The sequence below is a fragment of the Gracilinanus agilis genome, chromosome 2 (assembly GCF_016433145.1).
Source record: "Gracilinanus agilis isolate LMUSP501 chromosome 2, AgileGrace, whole genome shotgun sequence".
In the NCBI taxonomy this organism is placed as follows: domain Eukaryota; kingdom Metazoa; phylum Chordata; class Mammalia; order Didelphimorphia; family Didelphidae; genus Gracilinanus; species Gracilinanus agilis.
This window is the reverse complement of record NC_058131.1, coordinates 368,194,996-368,212,651: the sequence shown is the minus strand read 5'-3', so window position 1 is coordinate 368,212,651 and position 17,656 is coordinate 368,194,996. Positions and strand designations below refer to the sequence as shown.

Here is a 17,656-nt window from a genome sequence, read left to right as displayed (position 1 = left end):
AGATACCACAGTGTTCATGCTGTTGGAGAAACTTGTTCAGAAAATTATAACTACTCGTCGATCAGAAACAACTTTCTCTTTTTCAATCCTAGTGAAGTACAAAATCATAACAAATGTACCCTCTTATCTAAGTGCACCTGAAAAAAATGCCCTCTTCCTGCCTATTTGCCTTAAACTAGAAGCTCAGAGAACAGTATTTTATACAGCTTTTGTGGTCCAGGGCTTCCGGCACTCCTTTGCTTTCTCTTCTCTAGCCATCCTCTTTGTTCTGCCTAAGACATAAAGAGAACAGTTGAAGAATCTGTATTCAGTATTACAGAACTCTTTAAGGAGGGTCCTCAGGGCACCTTAGGTGATTTGGCATTCATTTGGCTTCCACGAAGTTGTCTGTAGCAGATGGGGAAGGGGTCTGAGATATAGCTTTTTGTCCTTGAGATTTTGGAATCCTACAGGTCAGCTGATATGTAAAATACCATTGAAACTATGGACACTGGAATAAATTTAACAATCATTTACTAAATGTCATCTATATGCCAGGCACTGTACTGGTTGCTGGGGATACACAGACAAAAATGAAAATGTCTTGCCTTCTACTGTAGGGAGAATAAAAAGTAATTGGGGGTGGAGGGGAAGAGTATTTACAACCAGGGAAATTATTTGTAGAAGGTGGCACTTGATTTGAGCCTTGGAGGGAATAGGGGGTTCTTAAAATATGGAGGTGAAATGAGACAGCATTTCAGGCATGAGAAGCAGCCTGTATAAAAGTATAGTCAATCCCCTGCAGTGTCTGTACCAAGAAAATTCCAGATGGAGTGACAAAGAATCAGACATGATTGAAGCAACACCCAACACCACTGAAGGCATGATCACAGCTGAGTCTGAGAGGGGCAAAAACAGTCATTCTTACCTTGGATCTGTGGATACACTTAGCAAAGCACTTTTTACTCATTATACATTTGTAATAGATAATGAAAATGGGTTGGAGAGAGAAAAGCACATCATCACAAGGGTAGTTGTCTAGATAATCTGAGGTTGCTACTCACCTTATATTTCCATTAGCTTGCAAAGAGATCACTTTTGCTGTCTTGCCAAGTAAGCCAAAAAAGATTTTGCTGCTTCCTCAATCCCTAATTTATAATCCTAGTGACATCACTTCTTCAGGGTTTCCCGAGTTGGATAGACTTGACCTTAGTCCATGTCAGAGGCCCATCTTTCAGATGTCAGGAGTCATGTAGGACAAGAAGCAAGCATCTTCTGGAATGCCAGGGAACCAGAGACTTCTTATGTAGAAAAGCCTCAGACTTTGTTCCCATTCAAAGGGTAGAGGTGAGACCAAAATGGATTTTCCTTTAGAAAGGAAAGAGGAGTGCAGATTTATGTTAAATTCACACATATAGGATAATAGAGAATTGGAAAGGACCTTGTTAATCAAAGATTTTTAACCTGGGGTCCATGAACTTAATTAAAAAAAAGTTTTCATAAAAAACATTTCAAAGAATTGGAATTCCAGTGTTAGAAATGTAGGCTTATGTGTTTAATTTTATGCATTTAAAACATTATTACATTTATTTTATATGTTTAAAAGTATTATTACAAGAAAGTATCCATAGACTTCATCAGAATGTCATAAGGGTTCATCACGCAAAAAGAATTAAGAGGCTGTGTTAGAAAAGATCTAGTCTAATTCCTTCATTTTAAAGTTGAGGAACCTGAAGCTTAGAGAGAGTAAGAGGCTTGTTAAAAGGTCCCATGAGTAGCAGAACTGAGATTTGATCTCTGGATCTTTTGACTCTAAATTCATCATTCTTTCCACTGTTCCACATGTAGTCAGTAAAGTTAAAAAGTAAAGAATTTCAAGTTTCTTAAGGATTTGGGCTCAAAAGGAAAGAAGAGGGGCTATTTGTGATTCTGAAGACTGAAAGCTTCTTGAGGGCAGGGATTGTCTTTTGTTTCTTTTTTATTCTTATCATGCAGCATCATATTTAATAAATGTTTGATGGCACCCTGGAAAAGAATGAAAATACTTCTGCATAGTATAGCTCTGCTTTATCAAGGAATGGTGAGAAAGGCAGATGATTTAAGCTGATATTAAATATTGTCTCTGATATTTCAGGAGACTGTAGACAGGGATTCAAATGCTGAGGAATCTCAAGACACTTGGAATGACTCAACAGCAGAAGTAGCACTTGGAATATTCTAAAAGTGAAATTTTTTTTCTCCAAATAAATTGTAAATCCTGAGGTCAGGGATAATTCATCATACTTCTTAGTATAATGATTTTTGGTCAGTGAAAATTTAATTGCAAGTCAAAAGAAGGCTCCAGTAGCTACATACTACCCATTAAAGGAAGTTTTTTTTTTAAAACCCTTAACTTCTGTGTACTGGCTCCTAAGTGGAAGAGTGGTAAGGGTGGGCAATGGGGGTCAAGTGAATTGCCCAAGGTCACATAGCTGGGAAGTGTCTGAGGCTGGATTTGAACTTAGGACCTCCCATCTCTAGGCCTGACTCTCAATCCACTGAGCTACCCAGCTGCCCCCTGGGAAATTTTTTTAATGGTTTTGTTTATTTGTTTTTCTGACAAGAAGCAGGATTTGAACAGGGTGATTCTGGAGTTTTAGTGAAAATTGCTTTATCTCTAGTTAATGAAACTACATTTCCCCCCAATCTCATATCCTTTCCTCTCTCCCATATAGTTTTTTCTCTTTCCCTCCATCTTTTCTTCTTATTCTTACTTCTGTCTTGGTCTTCTTACCTTTTATCCCTTCAATGTTTTTGCTTTGTGGCAATTTGGTAGTACCATTATGGTTAGAGCATTGAACCTGGAGTCAGGAAGACTTGAGTTCAAATGTTACCCCACATAAGTATCTATGGGACCCTGGGAAAGTCACTTAACCACTGTTTGCCTCAGTTTCCTAATCTGTAAAATGGGGGTAATATTAGCACCTACCTGGTGGGATTGCTGCGTGGATCAGATCAGATAGAATTGTAAAGGGCTTTGAGCAGTGCCTGGTACTTAAATAAGCACTACATAAATGTTGGCTATTATTATTACTATTATTATTATTATTAATTTTGCTTCCCACTTCTCCTGGGATATTATTTTATAAGTATCCTAATCCCTATATCAAAGAACATACAATGCCACTTTGGATAATTAGTAAATATAGTTGGACTCTTTGGCAAATATAACTTAATTCAATACACATTCTTTAAGTATCTACCATGGGCCAGGCTCTTTCCTAGGTCTTAGGGATCCACAGATAGAAATGGAAACCCTGTCCTCAAGGAGCTTATCTTCTAAAGGGTGGATAGGGGTTGGGGGAGAAGACTGCTAAAAAGGCTAATATGATGGCTTCTTTTATGTAACTATTTTTTTTCTTTATTTTGAGGGAAGGTCTGTGGCAGAAGTGGGAAATTTGGAATTTGGAGCAGATTATAGAATTAGAGTTTCAAGGGTCCTCAGAGAGCAATTAGTCCAGTTCCTTCATTTGACAGATGAGGAAACTAAGACCCTAGGAGTATTGAGTCATCTGGCAAAGGTCAAAGAGGTAGTAGGAATCAGAGGTGGAATCATGAACCCTGGTCCTCTTTCTGCTTTACAATACTTCTTTTCCAGGGGTTAAGCATGCCCTAGGCAACATTTGTGTCCATTCAGGACCTGTAAGATAGGGGGTGACTCTTATTTTCATCTGTGCCTTTTTACAAGAATAGAGTGATTTTTGTACTGTTTGCTGGTGTTAAACTTATCCCTTTCCCTATTTTAGCTGTGCTAAATCCTGGAGGACAATTTGTAGCATTTAGGGACACTTCCTCAGGGTTCAGGGCATTGGGAGGCTAAGTAGCATCCTGTTCTCATCCCATTCACTGCTTTGGAGTTTCAGAGCCAGCTGGAGAGAGAGGAATGTAATTAGGGCTTCTGTGCTTGTTGGGTCTAGTATTGTGTTTCTGTTTCCTGTCACTCTTTTATTCTCCTTTCCCATGGGTATAATTACAGTGGCTCTATCTCCTATTATTTGCTTCCCTTCACTTTTTCCCCTTTTGTACACATTGCATATATTCCTTTATTGCAACTAAGTAAGGAATATGTCAGGGAATAAAGCAGGATTGGATGGGGAAGGACCACCGGGTGATAACTCTGTTAGTGTAGGGGATCTCAGAGGTCATCTAATTCAACTCTTCATTTTTTATAGATGAGAAAATTGAGGTGGGAAGGTTAAGTGCCTTATCTCAGGTTGCACAGGTGGTGAGTATCAAAGGAAGGATTCAAATGAAGGTTTCTGACTCCAGAGCCCATGATCTTTCTTCTGTACCATGATGCCTTCTCTGGTCGAGGAGTCTTGAAATTCCCTTGGGATTATTCATTTCTTTCAAGTATATCCCTTTCCTGTAGTCAGTGCAGAAAATTCAGAGATTCTCTCTCGTTCCCTACATACCAATTATTTCCCCCTTCCTCTGCATCCACATTTAACAATCATGGACTATTATTTCTTTCTTTTTGTAAAGATATTTTATTTTACCAATTATATGTAATAACAATTTTCCACATACATTTCCCAAAATTATAAGATCGAAATTGTCTCCCTTCCTCCCTTCCCTTCCCCTTCCTGGAGCTGGCAAGCATTTTGATCTGGATTATACATATGTTATCACACAAACTATTTCTATACTGTTCATTGTTATAAGAGAATACTCATAAGGAAAGAAAACTCCCAAATGAACTAAAATGAAAAATAGTATACCTCAGTCTGCATTCTGACTCTATCAATTCTTTCTCTGGAGGTGGATAGCATTCTTTGTCAAAAGTCCCTCAGATTTGCCCTGGATCACTGTACTGCTGAGAGCAGCTAAGTCTTTACAGTTGATAACTGTACAGTACTGCTGTTATGGTGTAGAATGTTCTCCTGGTTTTGCTTATTTCACTTTGCATCAGTTACATACATGTAAGTCTACCATTATTTTTTTAATCTTTTTTCTGTTTTTTCAATTAACACGTATTTATTTTACCTCCTTTCTACCGTCTATCCACCAATTTAAAAATAATATACATAGTTAAGCAGAACAAATGACCACATCAATTGTCACATATATATATATATATATACATACACACACACACACACACACACACACATATATATTTCTTCATCTTGAGTCTTTCATCTCTGTTTGGAGTTTGGTAGCATCATTTGTCCTCTGAAATTATAGTTGGTCAGGACATTGATTAAGGTTCATAAAGTATAAACTGATTTTTAGTGAAGTGAGCAGATCCAGGGGAACAATTTATACAATCAAAGCAACATTGTAAAAACCATTATTTCTTTACTTCGCCCTGTGTGACTGGTAATGTATTTGGTGTTGGGCTAGAGTGATATAGATTCCTAAGATTACAAGGTTTAAAAGTAGAAAGAATCTGACCGTTTGCCTAGGACACACCATCTTTTAATTTTATTTTCCTCTATTTTATTGTTTTGGGGGGAGTTGTGTTGATGTTTTGTGCTTTTGAATTAGTGGTTTACAGATAGATTTTCCTAGCCCTGCCACAGATCTTCCCTTGACATAAAGAAAAAAAATAGTCACACAAAAGAAGCTGTCATGTCAGCCAATTTTGACAGTATACACAACAGTCCATACCTTTAGTTCCCTATTCACCATCAAAAGTGAAGAACATACCCTCATTTTATAATGAAGAAAGCAGAGACTTTGAGAGTTCAAGGAACATGCTCATAGTCATGCATGCTGGTTGTTAAAAGAGTTGAGATTCAAACCCAGGGTATAGGATCAGAGACCTGGAGCTGGAAGGAACCTCAAAGACAATGAAGACTAACACCCTCATTTCACAGATAAGAAAACCCAGGGAGGACAAGTGACTTACCTGAGAACACTTGGGTGATCTCCAAGGCAGGTTCTGAACTCAGTGAAATCATCTGTCTCCAAAACCATGTTCTTTCCATAATACCTTCTACTGATTGATCTACTGATTGTAAAGCCCATACTACTTGTAGTCTACTGATTGTAAAGCTCATGCTCTTTCCTTGATCCTCTGCTGTCTTGAATTATACCACATTGTCTTGGGCCAAGCTCATCTTCTCTCAACTGGAATCTCAGCAGGGACTATTCTCCAAAACCTTGTAAACTGCACTTTGAATCCCTGCTCCTTCTCCCATTTAGTGATCCAAACACTATGATGTTCTTTATTGCCCTGAGAACTTGTCTGCAATGACTGATCCCCTGTGGAGTACAATGATTAGTGGGGAGGTGCAGAAATGACTGTCTTTTAGATACCAAGTTTTTTTTTCCTCAATGTCATGCTGTGATTTTTATCCTGGAGATCAGAGTGAAAGCTCTGTTTATTCCCCATTTTGGTTTGAACTTCTGAGTTTATTTGGGTATTGCAGCTTCACTCTTCTCCATGAATGGCATGGATTTGCACAAGCCATTTTTACATGCCTTTGGGCTCTGCCCAGGAAATGAGACCTAAAGCACACTAAAAGGTTGAAATCCTCAAACTCTTTCTCAAAAAAGCAAAAGCAAAAAAATTCCTCAACTCCTCAAAATATATACATTCTGAAATAACCCAAAATGCAGAGAAAGATGCTGCCCAGATGGCTTCACCTATTCTCTCTCTCTTCTTACATTGTACACACTACTATTTTCCTCATTCTTAGGAGAGGAATGATTTTTTTACTTGAAGGAGCCAGTACAGAGTAAAAAAGGTTCAGTTTTTGGAAACTAAAAACACAATGAATGAGAAGGGAGGAAATATTCTTTCTAGGGAAGATCCTATCCTTTCTGAAATCCTGCCCTCTGTGTTGGGGCTCTTGATGTCTTCATTTTTTCCTTGCATTTATTTGATTGCTTATTCATTTGTTTATTTTTTTTAACCTTTACCTTCCATTTTCAAATCAATACTTTGTATTGGTACCAAGGCAGAAGGATGATAAAGGCAATGGAGGTTAAGTGACTTGCCCAAGGTCACACAGCCAGGAAGTGTCTGATGCCAGATTTGAATCCTGGACATTTCATCTCTAGGCCTGATTGAGCCACCTAACTCTCTCCTATTTATTTATTTTTAATTTTTAAAGAGTTGAACTCCATACTTTCCAGACTGAGTCCTAGGTTATTACATTTTCTTGGTTCCTTTCTTTAAAGAAAGAACTTTCTGATCCCTGAACATCATATCAGATTGATACTGGCACAATACAATATCTATTCATTGTATTTTTTTTTAACATTTATCATTATAAATGTGAACTCTCCCAAGTGGATATTAGTCATCATCATTATCATCATTAGCTCTGGCCTGGACTTTTTTTTAAAACCTTACCTTCATCGAAGAATTAATACTGTGTATTGGTTCTAAGGCAGAAGAGTGGTAAGGGCTAGGCAATGGAGGTTAAGTGACTTATCCCACTTATCCTGGTTCACCCAACTAGGAAGTGTCTGAGCCAGATTTGAACCTGGGACCTCTCATCTCATGGCCTTATTCTCTATCTACTGAGCCATCTTGTTGCTCCTATTCTGGCCTAGCCTTTTGAAACCTCAGATCCTAAGCTTTCCCCTGGCAATCAGTGACATATTGCTTTGCCAAAGAGCTTCCTTTCCTTATGACAATTTGTCTTCTCTGAAGGGTGGGATTGGGCTCTTCCATTCTCTGCTTTGTCCTGGCAATGTTCCATTTCCTTTCTGCTTCTGGCAAACAAAGGTCATTTCATGTTCATTCCCTCTGCAATTATGCTCTTTGTCCTTTCTCCCCATGCACACCAGGTCTGGCCATAAAATTTTACCACACATCTCTCCTCAGCAATTTGTTCTTCCCAGAACTCCATCCTTATTCCCCTCATTGGCCAGCATCTTTTGCTATGTTCTGTTGGAGCGTCCAATCATACCAGGTCAAACAAGTCTTAGAATCTTGTGCTTTTTCTAGGTATTCTTCAGTGGATGAGAAGTATAGTTGACCTAAAAAAGAAAGCGATAGAACAGGGTTTAAGAAGGACCAACCAATTCATCAGTTAACAAGCATTTATTATGCAAATGTGAAGTGTATAGCACTGTGGGAGGCACAGGCGATCTTTGAAATGATCTCAATTTAATTTCAATCAACATGAAGCTCCATTGTAGATAAATTGCTTTAACCTGATAGTCAATCATCAGTCATTTATTTAGTTCCAACTATGAGCCAGGCACTCTGCAGGTCAGCAACTCAAAGAAAAATACTTAACAGCCCCTGCCTTCTAGAAGCTTATATTCCTTAAAGAGAAATGGCACATATATATATGAGAAAATATAAAATATTCACCAAAAGTAATGTAATTTGGGGAAGTGGGTGCCACAGAAAACTAACTAAAGGATTAAGAAGGCACATTTGAGCTGAACACTGAAGGGAACCATGGTGCTAGGTGAGAGAGCTTTGTAAGCATTCTAGGGATGGGGGACAGCCTGTTCAAAGACATGGAGATAATAAATGCAAGGTCGTATCTGAGAAAGAGTAGGTAGACCACTATGACTGAAACATAGTGTGTGTGAGGGGGGAAAATATTTAATCAGTATGCAAAGATAGGTTGTCACCAGATGGCAAAGGGCTATAAATGCCAAACAAAGGAATTCACATATTATCCTAGAGGCAATAGGAAGCCACTGAACTTTTTCTATCATTGTATCAGTTGGGATAATGGATGTGAAAATACTTTGCAAATTATGAATCACTACACATTTGAGGATGCATTTTTATGGTTCTCCTTCTTCCTCTTCCTTTATCATTTCCACCTCCACTCCACCCCACAATCTCCAAAGAAAGGAACTAATAAAAAAAATAGTCAGCAAGAGGCTGGTAAAGGGAAATCTCCTGTTCCCTGGAATGAGTCACTCTTCTATGCCCAAGAAATAAACTTTTAGTCCCGATGGAACAATTGTACCTGAAATGGTCACGATATCATGGACTGTCAGAGCTGTGCTGGACTTTAGAGATCAATTAGTAGGATTACAGGATCATTAATTTAGAGCTAGAGTGACCTGAGGCCATCCCCTCATTTTACACAGGAAGAAACTGAGAGAGATAAAGTGAATTACTCATGATTACAGAGTTAGCAGGTGACTACCTAACTCCAAGGCCAGTGCCTAGTCCTGCTCATTTAATAGATGAGGAAACGAATATTCCATTGAATAGGGATTATTCTCTACCATGGGAAAAATAAGGCATACCATGCTCTCTTTTGTGGCCCATTGGCATCTTTTTTTGGCTTGCTGGGATTTCAGTGATTTTGACATCTTTAATAGTTAAAAATAATAAGAGAAATGGGTTGATATAGCTAGATAGCTTACATATAGTACTTTAAGAATTGCAAAAGCTCTTTAAATATCTCTTCAATCTTTACAACATTCCTATTAAGTGACTTGCCTAGGGTCACGCAACTAATAAGTGTCTGTTGCAGAATTCAAACTCAGGGCTTCCAGATTCCAGGCCAATGCTCTATACACTAAGCAAAAAGGACCTGAACTTAATTTAAAAAATTTTTTATTATTTTTATATATTTTCTGTTTCTTGTACTTTTTAATAATAAGACAACAAACACTACTGCCCTACCACTAATTACTTTGAATGCTATATAACTTGGAGCACCATCTGAAGCTAAGAAGCTGGACCTAGAGGCCGTATTTCCATGATACTTTCTGCATAATTTTGTATTCCTGTCTTCTTCTGACCTGCTTGCCTTCTTACTATGTAAATATTGTGCATCAGCTTAGTCTTTAGGTCATAAATAAATTGGGCTTCTGTGCTCCCTCCTCTCCCTATTCCCCCTCTAGCGAAGTTCAGTCCCACTGAGTGTTGATGGCCAATTCTTACACTTTTTCTGTTTTAAACAAATAAAAATTTAATTCAAAGGTATTTTCTGATATCACTGATTTTTCCTTATTCTCACATAAGTATATGAAAATATCATAATCTATGTTTTACCCAGCCATGACTGTGATATCCATCGTATTATTTTTCTTATATATTCAATTTATCCTGAATATATATTCAATTTTGTCTGAAACTTTTGTTTTGGGGGATGTATTGTCTTTATTCCAGGAATGGCTCATTTAACTATAAGATTAACCCCATACAGTGAAAATAGTACTTGATGTGGAAGCAAAAGACATTGATTAAAATCTCAGGCCAGGTACTGCCCTGGTTTTTCCCTTATAAAATAAGATCATGGTACAAGATGGCTTCTAAAGCCTTTTCATTACTCAAATCTTGAACCTATCATCCTAGGGATATAGTTCATTGAATCATCTCCAAATAATATTATCTTGGCATCAGGACGGAACAGAGAACTGTCATCAAAAAGATGCTGTTAGCTCAGTGACATTTTAAATTTATGAAAAACTTTATGATCTTACTACCATACTTCAAAGATCTGTAATTCTGTCAGTATGGGCAGCCTCCCTGTAGACAGAGAGAGTGACCATTCTTTGAATTGGCAAATAGTCTTTGAGAGTGGCTGTGGCTAAATAAAGAAATAAAATCATACCCTTCTCCCTGGGCCAACGTAGTGTTGGACCACTCCAAAGTTAGCCAGATAGATGGTATTCTGTCACCATCGCCACATGTAAGACCTTTCTGTTTTGTTAGCTGTTGATGACACTTGCCTAAGCCTGAGATAGCTTTTGGGCACTCTGGGTCACCTTATAACACTATGTCAAAGCCCCGGAGACTTGGAGAGTAGGATGAATGTTTGCAGTGCTTAGAAGAGTCATTAGTTTGTGCTGCAAAAGTTAGAAACATGGGACTATATAAGGTTGAGTGTCTAGGTATCTTCTTCAACAGAATTTTCTTTTTTAAATTTCTTTTTATTTTTTGAAAATAAATTATTTATTTGTTATTATTCCAAATGTTTACAAATCCAACGAATTCAGAATGGGTGAATGACTTGAATATAAAGAAGAAAACTATAAGTAAATTAGGTGAACGCAGAATAGTATACTTGTCAGATCTTTGGGAAAGGAAAGATTTCAAGACCAAACAAGAGTTAGAAAAAAGTACAAAATGTAAAATAAATAATTTTGATTACAAATGTTTACAAATCCAAACAAAACGAACATTTTCATATGTAAAGAAAAAGTGAAATCATAGATCTTCTAAATGTTAAACTTACTTTCTTCATATCTCCATAATAGATCCCATTTACTAGTGTCCCAACCCCTCCCGACCCTCCCTGAACCACATAGGATATCGTCATGGAGGCCAACATGTTCATATAAATTAATTCTTTCATGTTTTATCTTTCTGTTCACTTTCTGGAGGTCACATTTTTTCAGTTTATTCTTTTAGTATTAGGTCTGTGGCTGTGTATGATGTTCTGCTTCTATTCATTTCATTGTTCATTATCTCATTGAACTCTTTCCAGGTTTTTAAAAAGCCAGTTCATCATTTCTTATGGTCCAGTAGTATTCCATCAAATCACATACCACAACTTGTTTAGCCATTCCCCAATTGATGAGCATCCCCTTAGTTTCTAATTCTTTGCACCACAAAGAGAGCTGCTGTAAATATTTTGGAAGATATGGATTCTTTTTCTCTTTCCCTAATTTCCTTGGGAAATAGATCCAACAAAGGTATTTCTGGATCTTATAATTCTCTAAGTGTAATTCCAGATTGCTCTCCAGGGCATCAGAGTCTACATTTTTCCACATCCCTTCCAACATTTTCCACTTTGCCTTTTGTCATTTTAGCCAGTCTGGTGAGTGTGAGGTGATATCTCAGAACTGTTTGATTTTCATTTCTCTACTCAGTAGTGACCTGGAATATTTCCTTATATACCTATGTTTTGATTTCTTAATCTGAAAATTGTTTGTTCATAACTTTTGCCCATTTATCAATTGGGGGATGGCTTTTATTTTTCTGAATTTGATGAGGTTCTCTCTATAATTTAGATATGTACCCTTTATCTGAAGGGCACCATTTTGTTTTCAATAATGTGTTTATGAAATGCCTACCACAGACAGGCACTGAAATAAGAAGAAAAAATGCAGCTTTGAAAACTCTCCAGTGTTTGAAAACTCTCCCCTATTGCAGCAGTATCATACAAGACTGTGACAAGTTCAATTATGAAATGACTTCATTTATGAATTGGCTAAGTAGTGTATTGAGTAAGATGCTAGACAATCTATTTGCCAGAGGTGTCCTCTAATGGAAAGAAGATGTCTTCTGAAAAGACCAAATAAAAGGAGGAATTCCCACTTGCAGTTTTCCAAATATGACTGTTCATAAATTACATTTTACTAATTGCATTGAGCCCTGGAACACTACATACAAAGCCCTCTCTGCGAAAGCCACAGAAATGCCTAAGAAATCAGTTTAACCTTAAGCACTGGAAAAACATGGAGACACAAAATACATATTATCCTGTTTATTGATGCAGTGGGAGAGGTGTTATATATAGTCAGAAATATAGTGCCACACTTGGAAATAGAAAGATCTGAGTTTGAATCTTGCCCAAAAACTTAATAGCAATGTGACAAGACAATTAAATCATTGAACCTCATCAAGATTCAGATGCCTCATCTGTGAAGGGAGAATAATAATAGAAAGTAAAACAGGGTTGTTGTGAAGATCAAAATGAGAATATTTGTATTCAATTTTGCTAAACTTAAAATACTATCACTATGTACGTGTGAACTCATATATTAGATTAAATCAGATAATAATATTTATAAATTAGGAAGGTAATTATTATGATATTTTGTAGAGATAATGTGTGTAGATATATATGATATGTGAGCATATGCATAAATATGTACATATACACACACTCATATATATATAGTAGAGTGTTAATCTAGACTTTAAGGTGACAGTTTGCTTTGTAAAAGGCATTTCCTTTGGAAGTTCCTAATAGTAATGAAATCATAGGTCCACTTAGAAATCCTTATCATTATCATTGTGATCACTATCATTGTTGCCTCTATCTTTTCCTCTCCTTCAATGGAGTAAAAAGCCATCCTAGGACATGATACTTTCTATTTTCCTTTTAGATTTATTATTCCATGGACTATTATAGAGGGGAGTAAGATAACTAATTTTCTTTTTTGTTTGTTTTTTTATAGTTGGATATGTTAGGATGTGGGCTCATCTTCAGTGGACTCAATGAAAGCATTTTTAGGATAACTCCAGTAACAGATGGGACAATGAGGATGATATGTATCTCCTCCTTTTCCAATTTGATTTTGATTTCTTCTGTTAAATTACTATAATCTGAAGGTTTTTGTTCCACATTGCTTTGAGAGCATGAATATTTTTCTGATAATAAGTACCAAAAACATAGTTTTATTTATTTTTTGTGAATCAATGTGACACCTAGATGCTAATGTTCCATTTCTGGTATAGTTTGCTTGCTCAAGTTGAACATATATCAAGGATATCTAGAGGTTAGAATGGGGAAATACCATGAACCTGTATAACTAGCAACCAGAGTGCGTTTTGCTATGTATTTGATGGATGCTACATTTTTGCAGCTTTTATGTGTTGCATAAATGAATACCATTAATTTAACTAATAGACATTGACCACTAATCCAAACTCCTTAAGGATAACCTATCTGTCATTTCTGGTCGATATGAATTGGTTCTACATGGTCTTCATAAAGCAGTCCCTTTATATAAATATGACGACCATTTGTTTATCTTCCTTTGTCAGCATAATTGTTGGTTGAGTTCATGAGAATATCATTCTTGGAGAGCCTTTGGAGCACCTATTCTTGCATCTAGTGATTATATATATGCTTATTTTGGTGGTAAACCACTTTTGCTTACTTACTATTAACAAATCCAATTTTATATGCCTCTTTACTTTTGGCTGGCAATATGATTGTTTGCTCCAAAAGTATTTCTGAACTTCTTTGATCTGCTCATCATATGTTCTAGAAATGTCTATCAAAATTATTCCTTTTTTTAAAAAAAAGAGGAATGTTAATTTTTAGAGGAATGAGTTCAAGTGTTTTGTTAATATTCACAGGTTTTTGCTAGTATCCAAATCCAAATATAGCCACAACTTCCTTCTTGATTTCTTTTTGCTTGATTTGTTTATCTGTAGGAGAACAAGATCTTATAGCTGTTGCCTTTGTATTTTGGTTCAAGTTGGCAGTCAGATTCATGTTTATAGCCTCCAATTTCTGTTTTTCCTTAGTAAACAGGAATAATTTTGCATTTATTGAGTTCAAATGACTTTGGAGAAAGATTCATGAGATGACAGGTGTTTTATATTTTTTATTTTCTTAATCCCTAAAATTTGTCTTAGAATAGATACAAGTATTGATTACAAGGCTGAAGAGTGGTAAGATTGGGCAGTTGGGGTTAATTAATTTGCCTGGGGTCACACAGTTAGAAAGTGTCTGAGGCCAGATTTGAACACAGGACCTCCTGTCTCCAGGCTTGGCACTCTATACACTGAACCACTTAACTACTCTTGTTTTATATGTTTTTAAATAGTGATACAGTTTAACATTATTCATTTATATTAAGTAATTAATTAGATGTTTGATTCAATTCCCTCCTTACTTTGGGAGTCATACTTAGTTCTAGTTAGTGGAGTATAAGAGATTTAAGGTGAAACAGAACCATAATTAAATTAAAGTCTCTGAAAAATACCACAATTTATGTCAGTTACTCTGCTAATGGTGTGTTTTAAATAGGGAGTAATATTCCATACAGACATTAAGTATTCTATCTTTTTCACTATATTGAAATCTGTCTTGTAGACTTTCAGTAAATATATAAGACGTGAATGCAGAATGGAATCAAAGGCTTATATAGGTAGCTCTTTCAGTAGTGCCCCTTTTACTTTTTGACACATTTATTTTTCTCATCAATCAATATTCTATTTTCTTATAATAGGGATGTATTTTTAGTGATAGAAGTTGTGAGTGCTTTGTATAAAGTACATAGACATGTAATTTGTCCATTTTTGGAGGGATCACGGGGGTTTGCATCTTTTGGTAGTAGAGATATGATACTTTCTGTTAAGAAAGATGAGATTAGATTTGGATCTAAGAAAAAATACCGATAAAGTGCTTTGCTAATTCATGTACCACTTTGAGGCATTTGTGTCAGTAATTATGAATCTTATCTGGCCCCATGCTTTGCAGATTTTCAGAGAAACCAGAGTTCCAGTCATCTTGCCTAATGTAACTATAACCGTCATTCATTATCTTAATGACATGTAAACATTATGTTTTTTGTTTGACCCAACTTACATTCATGTTGAGCTTCTTGTAGCCATGGAGATGACCAGACTTTTTCCATATCCTGATATTTTGGGGTGTTACCTCTCATCTCTAATTTCTTTGCTTCTCAAGTCTCTGTAGTAACATTTTTGATTAATGTTGAATTTTAATTATTTCCTTGTGCTGCTTTGCTTTATTATATCATTCAAACTTTTGAGTTTTGCTTTTAATTGCTGATTAAGGAAATCTAAGATTTCAAATATGTTTTCTGTATTCTATTCTGCATGTTCCTCTCCTCTCTTCTCTTCCTGTCCCTTACCTCTTCTCTGTTCTTTTCTTTTCTCTCCTTGTTTCAAGATCCAGGCTCTATCCATTTGGTCACCTAGCTGCCCATACTTTATAATGTAGTATTCTTCCAATGGAAAATGCTTTTAGCTATGAATCGTGGAATATCATGACCCTGGAAGAGTTAAAACTATAAATTTCTCAAAGGTCAATGGAAGGAGATTAGGTAGTTACAAGAAGGCTCTAGCAAGTTACAAGTGATTAATTTTATGTAAGGAATGGCACAAAATGCACTTTTAAAGATGGTAGTGGTGGTGCTGATGATGATTTCAGAATGACATGATGGCAAAGGGGTAGGTATACTGACTTTGAAGACAGAAGTCATGAGTTCAAATTTTGCTTCTGATTCTTCCCTAGTAATCTTGAGCAAGTCACTACACCTCTTTGGCCTTAGTTTCTTCACCTGTAAAATAAAAAGGGGACCTCTAAGGTCATTTTCTAACTTTAAATATTTAATCTTTCGATCATTGCTGGGCTTGAATTTCTTATCTGTAAAATGGAAGATTTAATAAGATGAGCTCTATGATGTCTCTCAACATTATATCTGTGATCCTATGATTTCTGGAATTCACTTAACCCTTTAATGTTTGTAAATTTCTTTATATGAATAATCCTATACAATCTTTTCAACAGTCATGTGAAGTAAATACTACAGCTATATTGTCCCCTTTTTATCTATGTGTAACTAAAAAAGGTGCTAGACATCGAAATGGTAAATTGGGATTCCTGTGATACTAAAAATACAAGAGAAGGACTTCCAATGGTTTAGGTATATTTTTCATGGAGAATTTAAGGAAATCCACAGAAGGATTACCAAAGGATAAGAAGTCATGGAGGGATTGTGTACTATACCAATGATGAAACTAACCCCTCTGAGGAAATCTTAGATCTGCCAAACTATAGAGAACGAAAGTATTTGGGATAAGGAGAGGAAATAGCAAATTCTTATCCTGAGTTCTCTGATTTCCTGATATTTAATTAGATACCAGAAAGAAGGAATATTCAGGACTTCTGAATGGAAGAGGCAATAATTGTCTGGATTTTGCAAAGGGAAGTAACCACAGCTAATGTTCTACATTAGAGTGGTTTCTCCCTGCTGGCCATTCATTTGGTCCTTTCTTGGAAAGCTGATTTAAGAGTGTTAAGTGATCATTCCTTGATGAGAGTTTGCTATTCAGCCTAGTATTCTCTGCAGAGCAGTGGAATAAAGGGTAAGATACAGGTTTTACTGGTGGTTTCGATGTCCTTGTAAGTGGCTTAGTTGCCTAGGAAGAGATTCTCTGTGTCCTAGCTACTTAAGGAGAGAGCCATGGATTACACGATCCATTCATTCTTTCAGGGGAGAGCAGGAGGCAATTTTCTTTTCTTGTTAACTCAGTGTTAGCAGTTGGAGAGGGGCGCGCGCTGACTCTGTAATTGTTTCAGTGCAGGAAGGGGCTGTTTCTGTCAAATGCCGATGCTGACAGTCCCTTAGAGAACAGCTCTGGCCCAAGATCAATTTAGTGAATAAATATGTAGATTTAGGAAATACATTGGTAAATCCCTTGTAACTAAATTCAGACATGCTGGATAATAAGAGTCCAGGTTGCCAGAGGGGTGTAATTCACCAAGCTAACATAATTGTCGGGAATAAGGGACTGAATTATGCTGACTGCCTGCACTTGTGATCTACATCAGATGCACTTGGAACAGTAACCCCAAAGCCAAGTGGCTTTCCTGAAGAGGAAATAACATGCATCTCTGTGTAGTTAGTACCCTTCTTTCTGCCTTCCTAGAGGGTAGCTAATTGGTGCAGTGGGTAGAGTCCTAGGCCTGGAATCAGGAAGATACAAGTTAAAATATGGCCTCAGACAGTAGCTGGGTGACCCTGGACAAGTCACTTTACTTCCCTCTGCCTCAATTTTCTCAACTGAAAAATAGAAACAATAATAACACATATTCCAGGGTTGTTGAAAGGATCAAATTAGATAATATTTATAAAGCTTCTTAAGACAGTGCTTGACACATCCCTTCCTCCCTCCCTTCCTTCCTCCTTTCTTTCCTTCCTCCCTTCCTTCCTCCCTCTCTCCCTTCTTTCCTTCCTTCCTTCCTTCCTTCCTTCCTTCCTT

General features: G+C 36.7%; 1 protein-coding gene across 1 annotated transcript in view; it reads left to right on the top strand.

The window, feature by feature from the left end:
- The window catches only part of DOCK2 (dedicator of cytokinesis 2), a 562,271-nt gene that overhangs the window by 102,970 nt on the left and 441,645 nt on the right, over positions 1–17,656 (top strand). The window lies entirely within an intron of this gene.